The 17,477-nt window shown below is 41.9% G+C and overlaps 1 pseudogene; it reads left to right on the top strand.

Annotated features, from left to right (window-relative positions):
- LOC134437347 (GTPase IMAP family member 9-like) overlaps window positions 1-13,937 on the top strand; it is a 45,076-nt pseudogene extending 31,139 nt beyond the window's left edge.
- The last annotated feature ends 3,540 nt before the right edge of the window (window positions 13,938-17,477 follow it).

Genomic DNA, 17,477 nt, shown 5'->3' with positions numbered 1-17,477 from the left:
CATGCTTGACACCATCTATAGCAAATTTGTTTATCATAATCTCATCAGAGTGAAACAAACTAAGGTTGGACATTATTTTACAGGGGGAAACGTTTTAGTGACGGACGATGGGATGTAAAGACAGAGGGAATTACCAGAGAAAGTAGAATAGAGGAGAAGCATCAGTCTGATTGGTTCCCATTGTAGTCACAGTTCTACCATAGAAGACTCGATTGACAAATAAAATTAAAGTGAGGTACCGTCTCGTCTTCCTAGCAGAACTTCACGCCACAGCTTACATTTCTACCATAGAAGACTCAATAGACAAAATGAAATGAAAGGTATTTATTGATACACAGGGAGGCAACATTTCTCTTTGGCGTAGGTCCCTGATCTGCAGAATATAATTTGTAAAACGGGGGGCTCATATCCTGCCGATGATGAGGCAGGGGCGAAGCCTACCCCCATTACAGGACAGGGACCAACTGGTGACGGTGGCTCATGGGGATAAGGCTGAAGGAGGCTGAAGCGGACCAGGGAACCAGGACATCGGGAGACGTAGGTTGAAAGAGATGGGGTCCAAGGAGACGAAGGTTGCAGGAGATGCGGTCCAAGGAGACGTAGGTTGAAGGAGACGGGGTCCAAGGAGATGGAGGTTGAAGGAGATGGGGTCCAAGGAGACGGAGGTTGAAGGAGACGGGGTCCAAGGAGATGGAGGTTGAAGGAGATGGAGGTTGAAGGGGATGGAGGTTGAAGGGGATGGAGGTGGGGCGTCGGCGTCTGCTTACTCTGAGTAGCAAAGAGCGGAAACAGACAAAGACTTTTAAACCAAGGCGTAGACATTCTATTGGCTGAAAGCTGAGGATAAGCGAGTGACGTGGCGGGATTCCCCATCCGGGAGCTATGATTGGATAATTAAGGGCAGTGATGAGTGTGAGGTACCGTCTCGTCTTCCTAGCAGAACTTAACGCCACAGGCTTACATTTCTACCATAGAAGACTCGATTGACAAATAAAATGAAAGTGAGGTACCGTCTCGTCTTCCTAGCAGAACTTCACGCCACAGCTTACATTTCCACCTAGCTTCCACTAGTTGGCGAACACGGGCAAGTGGAAACAGAGTGGAAAAGGTATGGAATGGAAAATGGAGCCAACAGAGCTAAATGCTACAAAAAATTGCTTCTGCAATTTCCAGTCACAAATCTCATTAATATAATATCCCTGGTAAGAACTATAACTGGTGTTATATAAGAGGCTGCATTGCCCATTTTTTGAAGTGTTTAGTTTTTCCAGCAGGGCAGAAGTTTCCGACCTGAACTCGCTAGCATTCCGCTAAAGTTTATGGGTTTGGCCTCGTAAATTGAGCTTCGTGACCTAGTATATAATGATCTAGTGGCGCAAAAATGTAAACGATACTAAAGTGAGTTCTTGTTATTTCTAGCTTCGAACTGAATATTAATATTTCAGGACAAAACATTATACAATGAGACAAAAATTATGATTATAGAAAACTCCATTGACATGGTTGAGATATGCCGGTGTTGAGCCCACGGAGGGAGCGGATGGCATATTGCCGACGATGATGGTCCGCGTCCCGGGTCGCCGGTGGTGATGTGCGTAAAGAACGCGGGGGTCGGATGACCACCCCCCGTGAAGTTGAGTAGGCTATACCCCTTCTGGTTGCCATGGCCTCGTCCTTTGGAAGCCCCCCTCCTAGATGCGGACGCTGCCCCCGGCCCTCTTGCGCTCTCTCCACCTCTTGCTTACGCTCTCTCTCTCTCTCTCTGTCTACCTGCTCCGGACCTTTGCCTAGTGACATTATAGCGATTACTTTTTAACGGACTATCTCAAAGCAGGCGGCTACTCATTTATCTATTATTCCTTCACTGTGGGCCAGTGGTGTGTCGTTGTAGATGACAAGGGATGCCAGGCATCCCCTAATTCCCCCAACAACAGCGTTCACGTTCTTTAATCATTAAAACATTCTGTCTATCAAGTCTCCTAATTTAACCCTATCGCGCCGGACGCATCATATTTGATGCATCAAATTCAAAGCCCTCTCCACGCTGACACACAAAAAAATCCATCTCAAAAACATCCTGCGTGTCATTTCCAAACGTCCTGCAGTACACGGAAACCGCCACAAGAGAGCAGCAGTCAACAACAAGTTGATCACAGCTCGGCGAAAAATGCAAAAATGGAGTAGAAGCGGTTTCCCTGACCGACGCTGAGATATCGTCAAATTGCAAAAGGTTTGTGTACAAATTTCCGAAATATAACTCTACATCCTTTAATTTGAACACTTGCTTTGTGCAATTAATCAAGAAAGAGTTTATATTTTTACACCGTGTTGCAGAGAGATCGTGCTAAAACTGATGAAACAAATAAGCACCATCCGGCGGTGGCAGGAAGTCAGCCATCAATGCATTTGCTCCATAGGGAAACTTACAAAGCATACCACGACGATCGTTTAACAAAACACACAAGTTGTTTTACTTCAAGACAAAGATATTGCCTTAAGAAACAGGTTTTACTTGCAATTTTGAAAATGTAATGCAAAATGTTGAAATTATGATCTCGTAAAAAATGCATTGAAGTGAATGGAGAAATGGTCCAATTGTAGTAATGGACCCATATATTCAAATTACACATCAAAAATGAATAATGATCTATATTACACTCATAAATAGGTTGTTAAGCATTCGATCAGCTATGTTTTTACATAGATTTAAAAAAATTACCCAACCAGGCTGTGGGAAATGTAAAATATGGTCCTGCTAAAACAAGGATAGGCTTTAAAAAAATGGCAGGATCTCACTAAATATTTAAAGATAATCCTCAAATTAAATTGTCTGACAACTTTTTAAAATTATTATTATTTTTAAATGCATTAAAAGTCATTTTTCAATTGTCATGAAATTGGAATTTTCATTCCTTTAAAGCCTGATGCATCATATATGATGCATTAAATATCTCAGTGACCTTAACAACATTTTGATTTTTTTTTTTTACATTTCTTATAAGGGACCAATATTGAAGCAAATTCCAAAAAATTAGAATTTTCTCTCATTGCTTTCATGGTTCAGGTTTCACAGGGTTAATATTCCCTTCTACTCTCCTTTTCTCTGTGAGTATTTTCCAGTTGGGGAAATAGCGCCCCACCCCCTCCCATTGGGTAACCATCTGGTGAAACAAAGTACTACAGGTCTCTCGTTGCTAAATGGTTGGTGTCATGGCTGCCAACTCGACTTGGCAGCCCAAAAAATCTGGAGTGTTTGAAAAAAACTGTATGCTTGACCAATCAGATTGCACAAAATTGGTCACAAGATAATTCATCTCGCCCGTCTATAATTTGCCAAGAAGGGAAACGGATACTTCAGGATTGGCAGCCACTTTACCTGCCAGTAGAAACTACATTGAACAGGCTACGGGCAAAATAGTGACAGTCAAAGCGTGCGCACACAGCCGATGGCTCCCAATGTCAAGGCAGGCAATGCATAAAATGGATTTAACATAACGACAGGATCTTCACATGGACACATATACGTTCAGGATAACTTCTACAACGGTAGGCAAACTTGGTTTATTGTTTCAGAAAGGTAGATTATAAACACCTAACGTTTTGTGCAGCTAGCTTTGTTTTTAGCATTGTTGCTAGCTGCTTGCTAGCTCTTGTTATTATCCATTACAATAAGCTATGGTGATTAGATGGCATAAAGTGCCACCAGGTCCTAAATATACGCATCATGCCACTTCTGTGCTCTGTTTCAACCATGTGCATCAGGGTTATTTTTCCATGGGTTTTGTTTTAGCATGTTTGCGGTGGAAATCGGCATACATTTGCCAACCATAGAGAGCGCGCGCACACACAACATTTGACATTCGATACAAAACGTGCACGTTTCAGAGCAGCCGTTTAAACCAGAAGAATAACTTTCAAGTGGTCAGTCAGTGCATGGTGTTCGATGTCTGTCTGTGTTATGTTATGTCTGTGTTCTGTTCTGTGGGGCATTTGAACTGAATTGTGTTTAGGCGGCTTATTGTTGAGCATCTGGTGTCGTGCGTAAAGTGCAAATTCTTGCAGTGTTACTTGTCACTACTCCAACTCTGAACAGACAAAGTGTTTTCTTGTTATTTCTTAACAAAAATAGTCGCTCGCATGAGTAAGAGCTGTAGCTGCTCGCGTGTTGTGCTGTCCAAAACAGACTAGACCTCTCCATCCCGTGCTTCGCAGCAGTTCTGGTAAACGCCTTCCTGGTTCACAAACATGCAACGCATCTCATAAATGATAGGCCCTACCTTATTGATTTTATTCTCAGGGACTCGCTTGCCAAACTTTCTGCCCAGCTTGTTGTCCCAGTCAGCCACAGGTGACCAGTACATAACATTAGAGACAGTTCTAGACCACTGGTTAACGCCCTCCTGGCTCACAAACATTCAACGCAACACATAAATTATACCTTATTGTTTTTATTGTTGTCCCAGCTAGCTGCCGCTACTGGTTAATAATAATGTAATATTTCATTATATTATATTATATTATATTATATTATATTATATTATATTATATTATATTTTTTTCTCCTGGCTTCCTCGGAAAAATAATGCACACCACGCTACTGTGGGCTGTGCCTAAAGGTCAATTTATACTTATTGGCGCTGACGGTTGCAGAGCCTGTGCAACCGTCTGTGTGCGACCACGCCCCCCGCTCAGAGGCTCTGCAACCGTTGTCTCGCGCCTCAAAAAAATCATGACTACGCAACCGACGGTTGCAAAGGTCGCAGAGAAAAGGCGCTGTGATTGGTCGTCTCGCTACTTCCTTGTTCTCGTGGCGTCACAGTTCTCCGGTAGTTTACGAGAGCAAAACTGTCAATACTCTGTGAAATCCGAACGCTTTCTTTCTAGTGTGTGTAAATAAATGAAGCTACAATCATTGAACTAGTAAGTAACAAACAAACAACACATCAGTTTAGCACTCACGGCACAATGCCTGCAGTCTGACTTCTGTACTGTAGCCTTGTAGATGTGGCCTGCGTTATCTCTTTACCGTAATATTTTTAAGATTTTTAGTGACTACGCCACTCTCATTTGTTAGGGTGAGAGAACCCAACCATCAAACACTTGATTCGACTTTCCCCGCAACAGGTTAGTGAATAACAAGAGATACAACTGTCATACAATTTAGAGTTCTTTTTATTTTCTTTCAGTGATTCTCATCTTTTCTGTATTTAAAATATCTGCCTCTCAGGCTCAATCATGGATTTCATGTAAATTCTGAACAAGTGTTATACAAAAAGGCATTAAAGGCAATTACCAATAGTTACAAAAATGTGCGAATTATGCAATTGCACGAGAAGGGGACCAAACAGCAGACAATGCACTGCAAACACTGTTAGTAAAGAAATAAAACAAAAACACACAAAACTGCCCGTAGGCAAAGTCTGGATTGGCCACACACTTGTTAGTTAGATTATGCTACGTTTGGTCTCCCACTACAGCAACCAAAAACTGTTCCAAAGGTCATTGGCAATACTGCCAGGGATTGCACTAATAATAATTGCACTAGCCCAAGAAATACACTAAGTTTCATACATGAATCACGTTACACAAGGTACACAAGAGAACAAAAAGAAAACAGGTTGGGAAAAGAACAGTAATGCCCCCCTTCTCTAGTGACACTGCATCAGTGTAGTCGAAGGCACCAACTCCTCCTATGTACATTTAACGAGAAAGTTACCATTAGGAACGGCATTTATAAATCGATTAAACAGGAGTTGTGTATTGTGGAAATGCGGGCGCTCCCACAGGTGCAACCGCGACACCACAACGCGATATCAAAAGCACCACGCCGCCATTCACGCCATCACACCTGCAGAGCACCCCCACTCTCACCCCACACAACTCCCTACACAAGTCAAGTGCTAAGCGTCAAAACTTTTACAGAAAATGCCAGCATTAAGTACATTCGACATGACATCAACGCAGACATGCACATGCAGACAGCAATGCATCCTGGATGAAAATGCTGCATGACGGTTAGATTTCCTGTCAAACTTCGAAATTTCGTCGACGTTGCGTTGACGAGGTGACATGTCACATGGTGTAAAACTATCGCGGGATGAATGCGGCTGCAGTCAGATCTTGCAACCTCTGCAGTTGCTTATCCCCTTCAACGCTCGTCGGCGGACTGCCTCCGAGGTCACTCCTCACACGTGGTGTGTTAGTAGAGCAAACTGGTGCGAGCTCATCGTCTCGTTCATATTTGTGGCCGACTTTAGATGCGCTGTATTTAATAACACCCACATCGTGACAACAAGTTCTCGCTCACGTGCCTTTTGCAACATCGACGCTCGCAACAAAGTCGTACGGGGCTAGTACCTCTGGTTCTCTCGAAGCGGCATGCAAGCAGTCAACCACAAAGGACACGAAGTGGAAGCACGCCACCAGCAACACTGCGATAGAATAACATTACATCAGTCACAACAGAGACTACGTTCGCGCACACACGAGACAAACGTACAGACCGCATCTTTTACCTTGAGTTTGCCCAGCTCGGCACACAAGCTCCAGAACAGCAGCCGACCGCCAGCTGGGCCCACGCCAGCCGCGGATGGACAGGGCTGCGATTAAGTTAAATGGTGTCAGTAACCAACAAACTAAGTACATTACAATGCACCAAAAGAGCAATAAACCAACCGAGAAGGACGCCTACCTTTCCTGTATGATCAGAGTAGCCGCCCTGTCCATAACGCTGAAGCTGGAGAAGTGATCATGCAGCCCCGTGCAACAGGAGCAACATAGATGGCCTGGAAACCTCTCTCAGGTAGGGTGACCACCCGTCCCACGTAGCGCGTGCACATGTACAGCGTTTGAAGGCCAAATCATGCCGCGAATTGACTGTCCCGCATAATAAAGAGTGCTCGAAGAAAAAAAGAGTCTCTCTATCCCTGAGACCCAGGCAGTCACTCACACTGGGCTTCCAAGACCCACGTGCATCAAAGCAAGTCAGAGGTGGGATATAACTTCGTTCCATGCTAGGCTACTTTTTACCACCTTGTCCTAGCAGCAAACCGACCGATTCTTCCTTGTTATGCGTTCTATATTATAAAATCGAACCGTAACTGCACAAATGCACAAGTTGTAGCTGGTCTTTTCAAGATATCAAAATTATGTTCACTTATTGTTTCAAAGGAGATGTCTACTGACAATGTCAAAATTGTCTAGATTGTGTTGCCCATGATAGGCTATATTTATTAGGGGTGTGGAGGTTAAGCACTGACATTGACACTGACATTACATTTTGGTTGGTACGTAAGTGTGCGCGCACGCCATAGTCTAGAGGATATGTCAGGATTTTTGGCAAAGATGTTCACTTCCGGAAGAAAGCATGAAAATTTGTATACAAATGTTTTCAGGTATGCTGATTACGATAAGAAGCGGCTCCAAGCTCAAAAATCAAGGGATCACCCTCAAAATGGACAAATCCAAGATGGCCGCCAAATTAACAATTCTTCATTACTTAGGTTGCATATGTCCTATAATCCTGACCTCTGCGACTAAATGTGGGTTCTTGGGATTGCTGAATTAATTTATGAGCCATTTAGCTTTGCAAAACCTAGGTACCACACTGAAAATCGAGAAATCCAAGATGGCCGACATCTCCGATGGCCAAATTTATAGTTATCCACAACTTTGGATGAATATGCACTAGAATAGTGATCTTGACGACTAATTGTAGGTTTTGGTTATCGCTGAAGTCATGAGTAAGCCATTTGAGCTTCAAAATATTAAGGATTCACCTCAAAGTTGAGAAATTGAAGATGGCCGCAATTGCGATAACTATATTTTCATACTTGTAGATCCTTTTAGTGGGGTCGTATTAGGCTCAGTCATTTCAAATTGGTGTTAAAGTTTTGTTTTCACTTCCAAGTTGAAGTTTAGGGTCTATAGAACAATTTGAGTTCGAGTGTCAAACACACAGATAACAAAATGGCCTGCGGGGGGCGCTCTAAAATATATAAACTGTTATTACTTTTGATTAGTTAAACCAAATTTAACATATGATATATGTATGGATTCAGCATGAAGAGGTGAAACCGGTGAGCTAAGTATTTGGTTACCAGATTAACGGCACACTATGTAATAAACACACTTTTAGCCAATGGACAGCTAAATCCGGGCTTTTTTAAGATAAAAGGTGGAAATGCCCTCAAAGTTGCAATGAAACATAACTTATTGTTACAAGTTATTGTAAATAAAGCCTGGGTTATCACTTAACTTGATTTGTTCAGAATATCCCTGAATCACACAGATACTTAGGATACTTATACATAAATATGGCTGCATAAATATGGCTGCATAAAGCCTATGTGATATTTATCACCCAACTTGCATCTTTGAGTTTATGAATTTAGGATCATAAGTACCAGCTTTTTTCAGTCAGTCCATCATTTTATTCACAACTTAAAAACTTAATATCTGGAAGAAAGTAAATCAATAATAATAATGATGATGATGATGATGAATACTATGGGGAACATCATTTTTTCCTGCATTCAAAAAGCAAACAGAAGACCATAGGGCTAACACTTAATAATCCACTCTACAATAACTATGACAGATGCAAAAACAGTCAGTGGTCAGTCTTAGAAATTGCATGTGCACTTGCACAGACGTGTGCACTTTAACTCTGCCTCCATGCACTTGCACCGAGATCTGGCAGGTCTATTTGTACAAGTACTAGTACAGCTGCACTTCACCTCTAGTTGGAATACATCTTTGGAAACTGCATCGTTGGTAGTGTAGTCCAAATCTGGGAACTGTTCATTTGTTACCAGATTGGCAGGCATTTCTGGCAAATGCAGATAACTATGCTGGTAACAAATTGACAGTTCCCAGATGATTGAGATGTCCTCATAACAGCAGATGACTGTGTATACCATGTATGAAATAGTCCTATAGTATTATTTAGTATGCTTACCGAAGGCCTCTGCTTGCCCCCAGCAAGCATACTAATTGTTCTCCAACAGTTTATTTAGTATGCTTGCGGGAAAGCATACTAATTGTTCATCAAGAGTTTATTATTATTCTACATTTTTCCATTCACCTCGGCCTATGGAAATCGCCATTCATTAGTATGGCGGCTTTGAATCGTTGCAGCGTTTGAGATAGAGACACGGTTCGAGTGCCAAAACGAACGGCTCGAAAAGGGCCCAGGGTGGTGTATTTTTCGCTGGCCTACCCCCTTTCATTTGTTCACCAGACTTGTTTTTCCTCAGTTTTCTCTCTGTTTTCCCCCTCATTGAAATGAATGGTAGAATGGTCAAGATGATGTCACAAACTGTGGCAGTTAGAGTGAGAGGTGACCTGTCCTGGGGTTTTTAACTAGGTATCAAGAGAGAGGTCTTGGCTCTGAATACAAACTGTGTGAAGAGACACACACACACACACACACACACACACACACACACACACACACACATGCAGCCTTGTAGAACTTTAGACCTCTGCTGTCACCTGGGCAACCGTGGCCTAATATGCTGCTGTGGCCACTCTATACAGTAAGTGGTAGTGGCCTACTGGGTAGGGTGTTGGTCTGTCAGAGGGTTGCAGGTTCGAATCCCACCCTTACCTCTCCCTACCCACCCATTGCTGAAAGGCACCTGAAGCATATTCATACATGCACACACGTACACACGTACACACACACACCTCTCCCTCTCTGTCTCTCTCTCTCACACACACACACACAAACATCTCTCTCTCTCTCTCTCTCTCTCTCTCTCTCTCTCGCACAGACAGACACACACACACACACACACACACACACACACACAAACAGACACAGACACACACACTCAGACCTCTATCTCTTTCCCTCGTGTTTTCAAAAATAACTTTTTTTGTGATTTTATGAGTGAACAGAATATGGCTTGATTGAAAAAAAAGTTGATACTCATGATCCTAAATTCATAAACTCAAAGTTGCAAGTTGGGTGCTAAATATCACATACGCTTTATGCAGCCATATTTGTGTATAGCTGACCAAATCAAGTTGAATGATATCCCATGATGCGTACATTCAGATCAGTACTTTTATTCCCTGTGGGGGTATATCGCACAGGACATGCAGGACACGCTTTGTGTTTGAATGTGTTGAAACATGCAAGATGTAAAGGCTTATTTGAGCAGTGTTGCCAAAACAAATTCAGCAGAAGTCGCTATTGGCTCTCTGAAAAGTCGCTAGAAGTCGCCAGATGACGTTACGTATGACGTCACAGCATCACGCATGCAGCGCAAATCTCTAGAAAAGATGTGTGCACGGCTACGCAGAGCTGCAGTTATGTTGAAAAACAATGATTTTGTCATTTAAATGAAGAGTTTTTCAAAGTAGCCAGATTCACCAAAAAGTCGCCAAAGTCGCCAGATGTGTTTTTTTTGTCGCCAGGTCCAAAAGTCGCTAAATCTAGCGACAAAGTCGCCAAATTGGCAACACTGTATTTGAGTCCAGGAACATGAATACATACTTACAAATCCCTAGTAACTTAGAATAGGATACACCAAGCCTAACATAAATCATCATGCCTCGCTTTCTTAAATCAGCACAGTTCACACAAATGCGTCAATGTGATTGCTGCAATTGTTGCACCCTATATCTTTGCCATATCTTTAGTTAGAGGCTTATATTGCCTTTAAATGAAATTATTGGGCCACAAAACCTACATTTTGACACCAAGATCATGCTCATATAACAACCAGATCCAAAGTTATGGCTCAAAACAAATACAGGTTTTTGCGATGGCGGCCATCTTGGATTTCGTGTTTTTGAAGTAGATCCCTTCGTTTGCGAGCGTGGAGCCGCTTCTAATTGGAATCAGCATCCCCAAAACCCCCTATATACCAATTTTCGTGCTTTCTTCCGGAAGTGAACATCTTTTCGACATATCCTCTAGACTACCAGGGTCTGTCCCACATTGTCCCTCCGAAGCATACCCCTTGTCTCCCCTTGCACTTATTAGCAGGTGGTCACCCTACTCTCTGGGCTACGAATGCTGCGTGAGAATGGACCGTGTCTGACTGTGACTGGAACTCATTAACCCCCCTTCTTCCCCCCTAATAGACTGATAACTTTTAACAGTAAATAAATATTTAAATATATTAAACCTGATTCTGTGTCTTGGCACTTGAAGGTGTACAGTTTACTCCAAATGGTAATTGGTTAGTAAATGGGGGCACTGTCGGTAACCGTGCGCCCCGTACCTGTGTCATTAAAGTCATGCATGGTAGTGGGAGCGGCACGGCTTGGAGCTGAGTGAATGTCATCAACAGTAGGAAGCTGAATTTCACCAAAATAAACATGATTGTCAACATGTACTGTGACTACTGAAGCAGATTATGATACTCTCCATAGGATTTCATTTAAATCTCATACATCGATTTTGGTGCAGACTGAAAATGTGAAAGTTCAATGTAAGGCAAGGATGAAACGCACACCGATGACGTCACTTTAATCCCTATCAATTTCGAGACGTTTCGGGCAAACACAGCCCCTTCTCAGACACTATTTACATAGGGGTGTACTCACTATTGCAGCAGCATAATTTTTTTTTAAAAAAAGACAAATTTGTAATTTAAGTTATAGGCATTGGCCTTACTTTTCTGTCATAAGCTCAAGTCATGTTGTATTACACTTACTCTATGGGTGTTTTGGGAATAAACTTGTGTGTTTACTAAAATATTGTTCAAAATGTTACTTTCCAACAGGGGTATAGACTTTATTGATGTGCACTGTATATCAAGTAAGCTATAACAAGTACAATTATGACATAATTTTGTTCATCAAATTGTCATCATGTCAACATTTTGTGCACTAATTTAAAGGACCAGTTCAGTCAATTTCAACATGCAGTTATAATGCTCACACTATCCTGGACTTGTCGGTAGGCCTACCTGAGGTTTTTTTTGTCTTCTTCTTCTTCAGCCTTTTCCGAGATCTTGGTCATTGTAATGGGGGCAGCACTTTGTTTACATTTAAAAAAAAAAAACTTTTTTATCAGAAAGGTTATACAACATCAGCAGACAACTAGCAAACAGCGGTACCTTTTGGGAAAATATTTGGAGTAAGCCTATATTTAAAAAACCAAAAAAACAAACGCTGCCCCCATTAGAATAGCTCATATCTCGGAAAGGGCTTAGCCGAAAAATGTGGCATCACCGGGTACTGACAAGTCAAGGGTAGCGTGAGCAATACAACAGCATATTGAAATGGACTGAACTGGTCCTTTAACCCATCGATGCCTGATGTTGCGTTGCACAATTTTGGCCCTGGCTCCTGGATCTCTATTACGCAACATGTAGGCTCATGAGATTTGAGACAACTTTATTAAAAATCTCTGTTTGTTTGAGATGAATGAACACATTATAATGTAAGACTATGGTCTTAGCGTTTAAATGCAAGTTAGTGCATATTTTTATGGGCTTCAGAAGCAGAGATATATAGGTTTTTATAGGCTGAGGGCAGCTTTTCTTAAAAAATGCTCAGGCATTCAGCACCCTTTTTTTGCAGGTGTGCTAAAAATATCATGTGCTTGACCTTTTAGCTGCTGACGAGCGGAGGATTGTTTTGCTTGGGAAGACAGGAGATGGGAAAAGTAGCTCTGCAAACACAATATTAGGAGAGGAGCTATTTGCTGTGGGGCATGCGCAAAATCCCAAACATCAGAATGCCAGAGAAAAGACAAGAAAATGTATGGAAAAAACATTGCAATAGTTGACCCTCCAGGCTTTTTCGACACCGACGGGCCTGAAGAGGAATTGAGGTTAGAGGTGGCCAGATGCATCACAAAATCCTCCCCTGGAGTGCACACATTTTTGATTCTGCTTCAAGTGGGTAAATACACAGCCCAGGAAGAGGAGGTTGTGCAGATAATCACAGATGCCTTTGGAGAGGAGGCTTTGAAGTATGCAGTGGTCCTGTTCACCCGGGGTGACCAGCTGGATGATGACCAGACCATCCACAATTTTGTGGGAAAAAATGACAGACTACACACACTAGTGGAGAAATGTGGAGGCCGCTGCCATGTGATCGACAACAAATACTGGAATCAGGAACATGGCTACCGTAGCAACAGAGTTCAGGTGGAGAGGCTACTGAACACCATTGAAGAGATGATTGCTCAAAATGGAGGAAATTACTACAGTAATGAGATGCTACAGGCTGTTGAGGAAGCTATACAAGAAGAAATGGTTATTGCTCAAGAGAGTGGAGAGAGATTGACAGAGGCGGAGATTAGGCAGAGAGCTGAAGAAGCTGTTGCTTGGCATATTAAAGCAGCGGGTATTGCAACTGGAGTTCTACTTGGTGCACTGCTTAGCATCCCGGTGCTTGTAGGAGCTAGTGTAGTTCATGCTGCAAAGTTAATGACTTGTCTGTTAAAAATCTTAAAAATGAAAGATACATTTGTAGTAGGTACTACAATTGATGGTAGTACTTTTAAACTCAATACAAAATCCGGAGACTTTATTTTTGAGATCAGAGAACCAGCATCAGGAACAGCAGGGGCAGAACCAGCAACGACAGCAGGAGAGGCAGTGTGGACCACAACAGGAATGGTAGGGGTAACGGGGGCAGAAGCGGTCACTGTTGTCTCTGCTGCTCCCCCTGCTTCTGCCCCTGCTGCTGCTACTCTCCCTGCTTCTGCCGCAGCAGGAACCGGGGCAGAAGCAGGGGGAGTAGCAGCAGCAGGGGCAGAAACAGGGGGCATGTCAATTGGAATGAAGTGTGCTGTTGCTGCTGGAGTGGCCGTGGTAGCAACCGGAGCCATATTGGGTGCTAACAAAGGGTTAAAAGCTTCGCGAAATGCCAAGTCACCAGGAGAAGCTGCAGAGAAGGCATTTGAAGCAGTTGCAGAGGGAGCAAAGAATATTCTTGGACTCACAAAAGAAGCGAAGAAAGAGTAATCCCATTACCCCGAGTTACTGTGTGGCATTCTGGTGTTGAATGAATAATGCAAAATTTAATGAGGTTTTACCAAGAAAGTAACACAACATAGTCACATCAACAAAGTAATATTTCCTCACAAAGTGTCTCAATTATATAATTGATATCTTCTGTTTATTTCACATTATGTTAATGATGTTGAGATTTTCTTTCAACATTGTTTTCCTTACTTGATTTTCTTGTATGTTGTAGTACAGTTTCAAGTGTCACTATAGACACTGAGAAAGGTGCAGTCAATGTCATTTCCCTGGAGACCTAGATGTCATTCAACAGCCTGGACAAATTTCCTATCCATTTTCATTTTGTTCAGTTTCAGTCCAGTCCAGGTCCAGTTTTTTACTATTTTGGGGGTGTTCGTTATAAAATTGTCTGTTGGCCATTCACAAGCTTGTCTTTTTTGAAAGCAGAAGTAGTGGAGGCAGCATCAGGTGTGGTGACAGAATCAGTCGGGACAGCATCAGGAACAGCAGGGGTAACAGGGGCAGAAGCAGGGGGAGTAGCAGCAGCAGGGGCAGAAACAGGGGGCATGTCAATTGGAATGAAGTGTGCTGTTGCTGCTGGAGTGGCCGTGGTAGCAACCGGAGCCATATTGGGTGCTAACAAAGGGTTAAAAGCTTCGCGAAATGCCAAGTCACCAGGAGAAGCTGCAGAGAAGGCATTTGAAGCAGTTGCAGAGGGAGCAAAGAATATTCTTGGACTCACAAAAGAAGCGAAGAAAGAGTAATCCCATTACCCCGAGTTACTGTGTGGCAGTAACTTAAGATAGTCAACGACAAAGTAATAATTATTTTATTAAGTTTTACAATTATATAATGGGTATCTGCACTTAACTTCAGTTCATTATCTATGATGTTAATGATGTTGAGATTTTCTTTCAACATTGTTTTCCTTACTTGATAATATTGTTATGTAGCACAGTTACAACTGTCTCTAGACACTGACAAAGCTGACGTACCATTGGGCAACATGTAATTTCCCTGGAGGTCTAGAAGTGATTCAATGGTCTTCATTTGTTTGGAAGCAATTATATAGGCCTAATTTTTGTTTTGGGGGTATCTTTAATGTGAGGTCAATAAACCTATTTTCAAGCCTGAAGTTGTTTTTCAAACTTACTGTGCTAAATAAAATGGCTAACAAGAAAAAATGGAAAATAATGTATCTGTGTATACTCCTTGAAGTGTGTCTTTCCCCTTGTCTGATACTTCAGTTAGCTTCACATCACCGTTGGAGGTAAATTAAATTGAATGAAAGGACCAGGTGTTGCCAGTCTAGCCAAATTTCCCATCCATTTTTATTTTGTTAAGGTCCAGTTTTTTACTATTTTGGGGGTGTTCGTTATAAAATTGTCTGTTGGCCATTCACAAGCTTGTCTTTTTTCATGAATACATATCCAAAGCCATCAATTTAGACTATTCTCATTGACTTTAAATGTTACATTAGGCACATGAAGGGTTTCAACTCTATATCATTAGCCATACATCCTGAAAGACAAATACATATATGGTTTATGAATGTCTAAACCTTGTTTTTACAGAGTCAATCAAGTTGGCTTTTGTAAAAGGATGGGTAGCCCTTCTATACTCACAGTTGTCAATGCCTCACTCTACCAATTTGCTAAAAGGGTAAATTACTTTTTTTTTAGATGATACAACCACATCTAATGCCCATAAATTAACCAGTAATTGGTAATTAGTGTACTGCAACGAATATGCTTCTATAATAATCTGCTAAAAACAACAATTTAATCCATACAATTGTGGCATTAGCCGTTTTTGCACCACCTTGATGTGTGCGTCTACTAAAACGTCATTGACCCATATATAGGCTCCTCGATCAGGAGTTGAGCTCCGGCTAGTTGTGTTGCCAAGATGAGGAGGGTGGGCTCATTTCCAGAGGCATCAAGACCAATTTTAACTCTACTCTGTGACATAATAAATTCACGACAGCTATGGACATAACATGGCTTATTATATGGTGTGACGTCATCGGTCGAATGCTCCATTCATTTCAATGGGGCTCCCCAACGTTCGCACATCTGATATTTGAGATAACGGACGGGTTGGTCTATATCAGACCGCTGTCAATGGCAACAAGACTTTTCACTGCTAAAGCGACTTTTCAACAAGACTCTAATCAGCTGCTGTGATAGACAACACCTGTTGTCTAGGCTACCTGTTGCCTAGCGGTGTTCCACAACGGCACTGTTTTGTTTTGCACAGCAACAATCTTTTGACATGAAAAATTATAATAAACTTAACATTAAGTAAAGAAATGTCCCCACCGTGTGTGAATCATTTAAGTATATCCATATAATAAGCGGGTAAACGTTCGGCGAGTCGGTCGCTTTGTGGAATAGCAGCACTTCAGAGAGAACAAGACCAAAGATCTAAAGATTCTCTCTGTCGTGCTGCTATTCCACGGTAGCGACCTTCTCGCCGAACGTTAACCCTTACTTGTTCTCTGCCAAGTTTGAAGTACAATAGGAAGGGGAAAGTGTGTTGTGTTCTTATTTCAGGCTGTGATGTCCATGCCCGATATGACATTGTTTTACACAGAGACTTTACAACCATAACATTTTGCATTGTGTACTTATCTCTACACCATCAGCTACTGCAATAGGCCTATCAATATTGTGTAGGCCTGCTGAATCTCACATAGTCTTACACTGATAAAACACCCATGTAAAGCGCTTTGAATATCGTTTTGTGTTTAAAGTCATGGCATAATACAATGTTAAATTTTTACAAAAATAAAATGTGATAGAGAAAATAATTATTTGTACTCATTTACAGTATATTGTAAGTAGATGTAATATATTGATGAAGTGAGGCTGAATAGGTGGACAAGCTAACAATTTAATAATCATGTGCTGGCAAGCAGAAGATTTGGGGGGATTGGGGACAAAGAGGTCAGTTATCCAAGTCCCAGAGAGAGAGGGGGCCCAGAATTGGGTTCTCATTATATATGTATTGTGTGGGGGCCCCTCTCAGATGATGTTGCCCTGGGCCCGGCCAAAGCTGTTAGCAACCCTCATCAGGTAGATATACAGAGCCACACAAGGTGCACAAAATAGACATGCCAGCAGCCCCATTTGAACAACACTCCCAGTGTATCTGTAATGCTAGAAATTGTGTTTGGTATTAGGATGAATAAACTGTATTGATAGTGTATATATCAATACTGAGTTGGAACTCCCAACCTTGGGAGGTAAACTTTTCCTGATATATGGGAGGTGGGTGAGCTGACTTTAGTTGTGCTTGTCCTCCATTTCATCCATTTCATCCATTTTAACAGATATAGGGGACAGACCGTATTATCATCTAGTTTTAAGCTTATATTTTTTCTCATGTAAAAAAAAAACACAATAGAGCGAGACAATTGCAGTGATTTATCCTCTATTCTCTGGACCTCATTAGATCAGGTTATAATCAACTGTATTGTCGCTACACTACACTACGTTGTCACTGTAAGATACATATGCTATGTAATAACAACATGAG

This window comes from Engraulis encrasicolus, chromosome 21, assembly GCF_034702125.1.
Source record: "Engraulis encrasicolus isolate BLACKSEA-1 chromosome 21, IST_EnEncr_1.0, whole genome shotgun sequence".
Lineage (NCBI taxonomy): Eukaryota > Metazoa > Chordata > Actinopteri > Clupeiformes > Engraulidae > Engraulis > Engraulis encrasicolus.
This window is presented reverse-complemented; position numbering and strand designations above follow the sequence as displayed.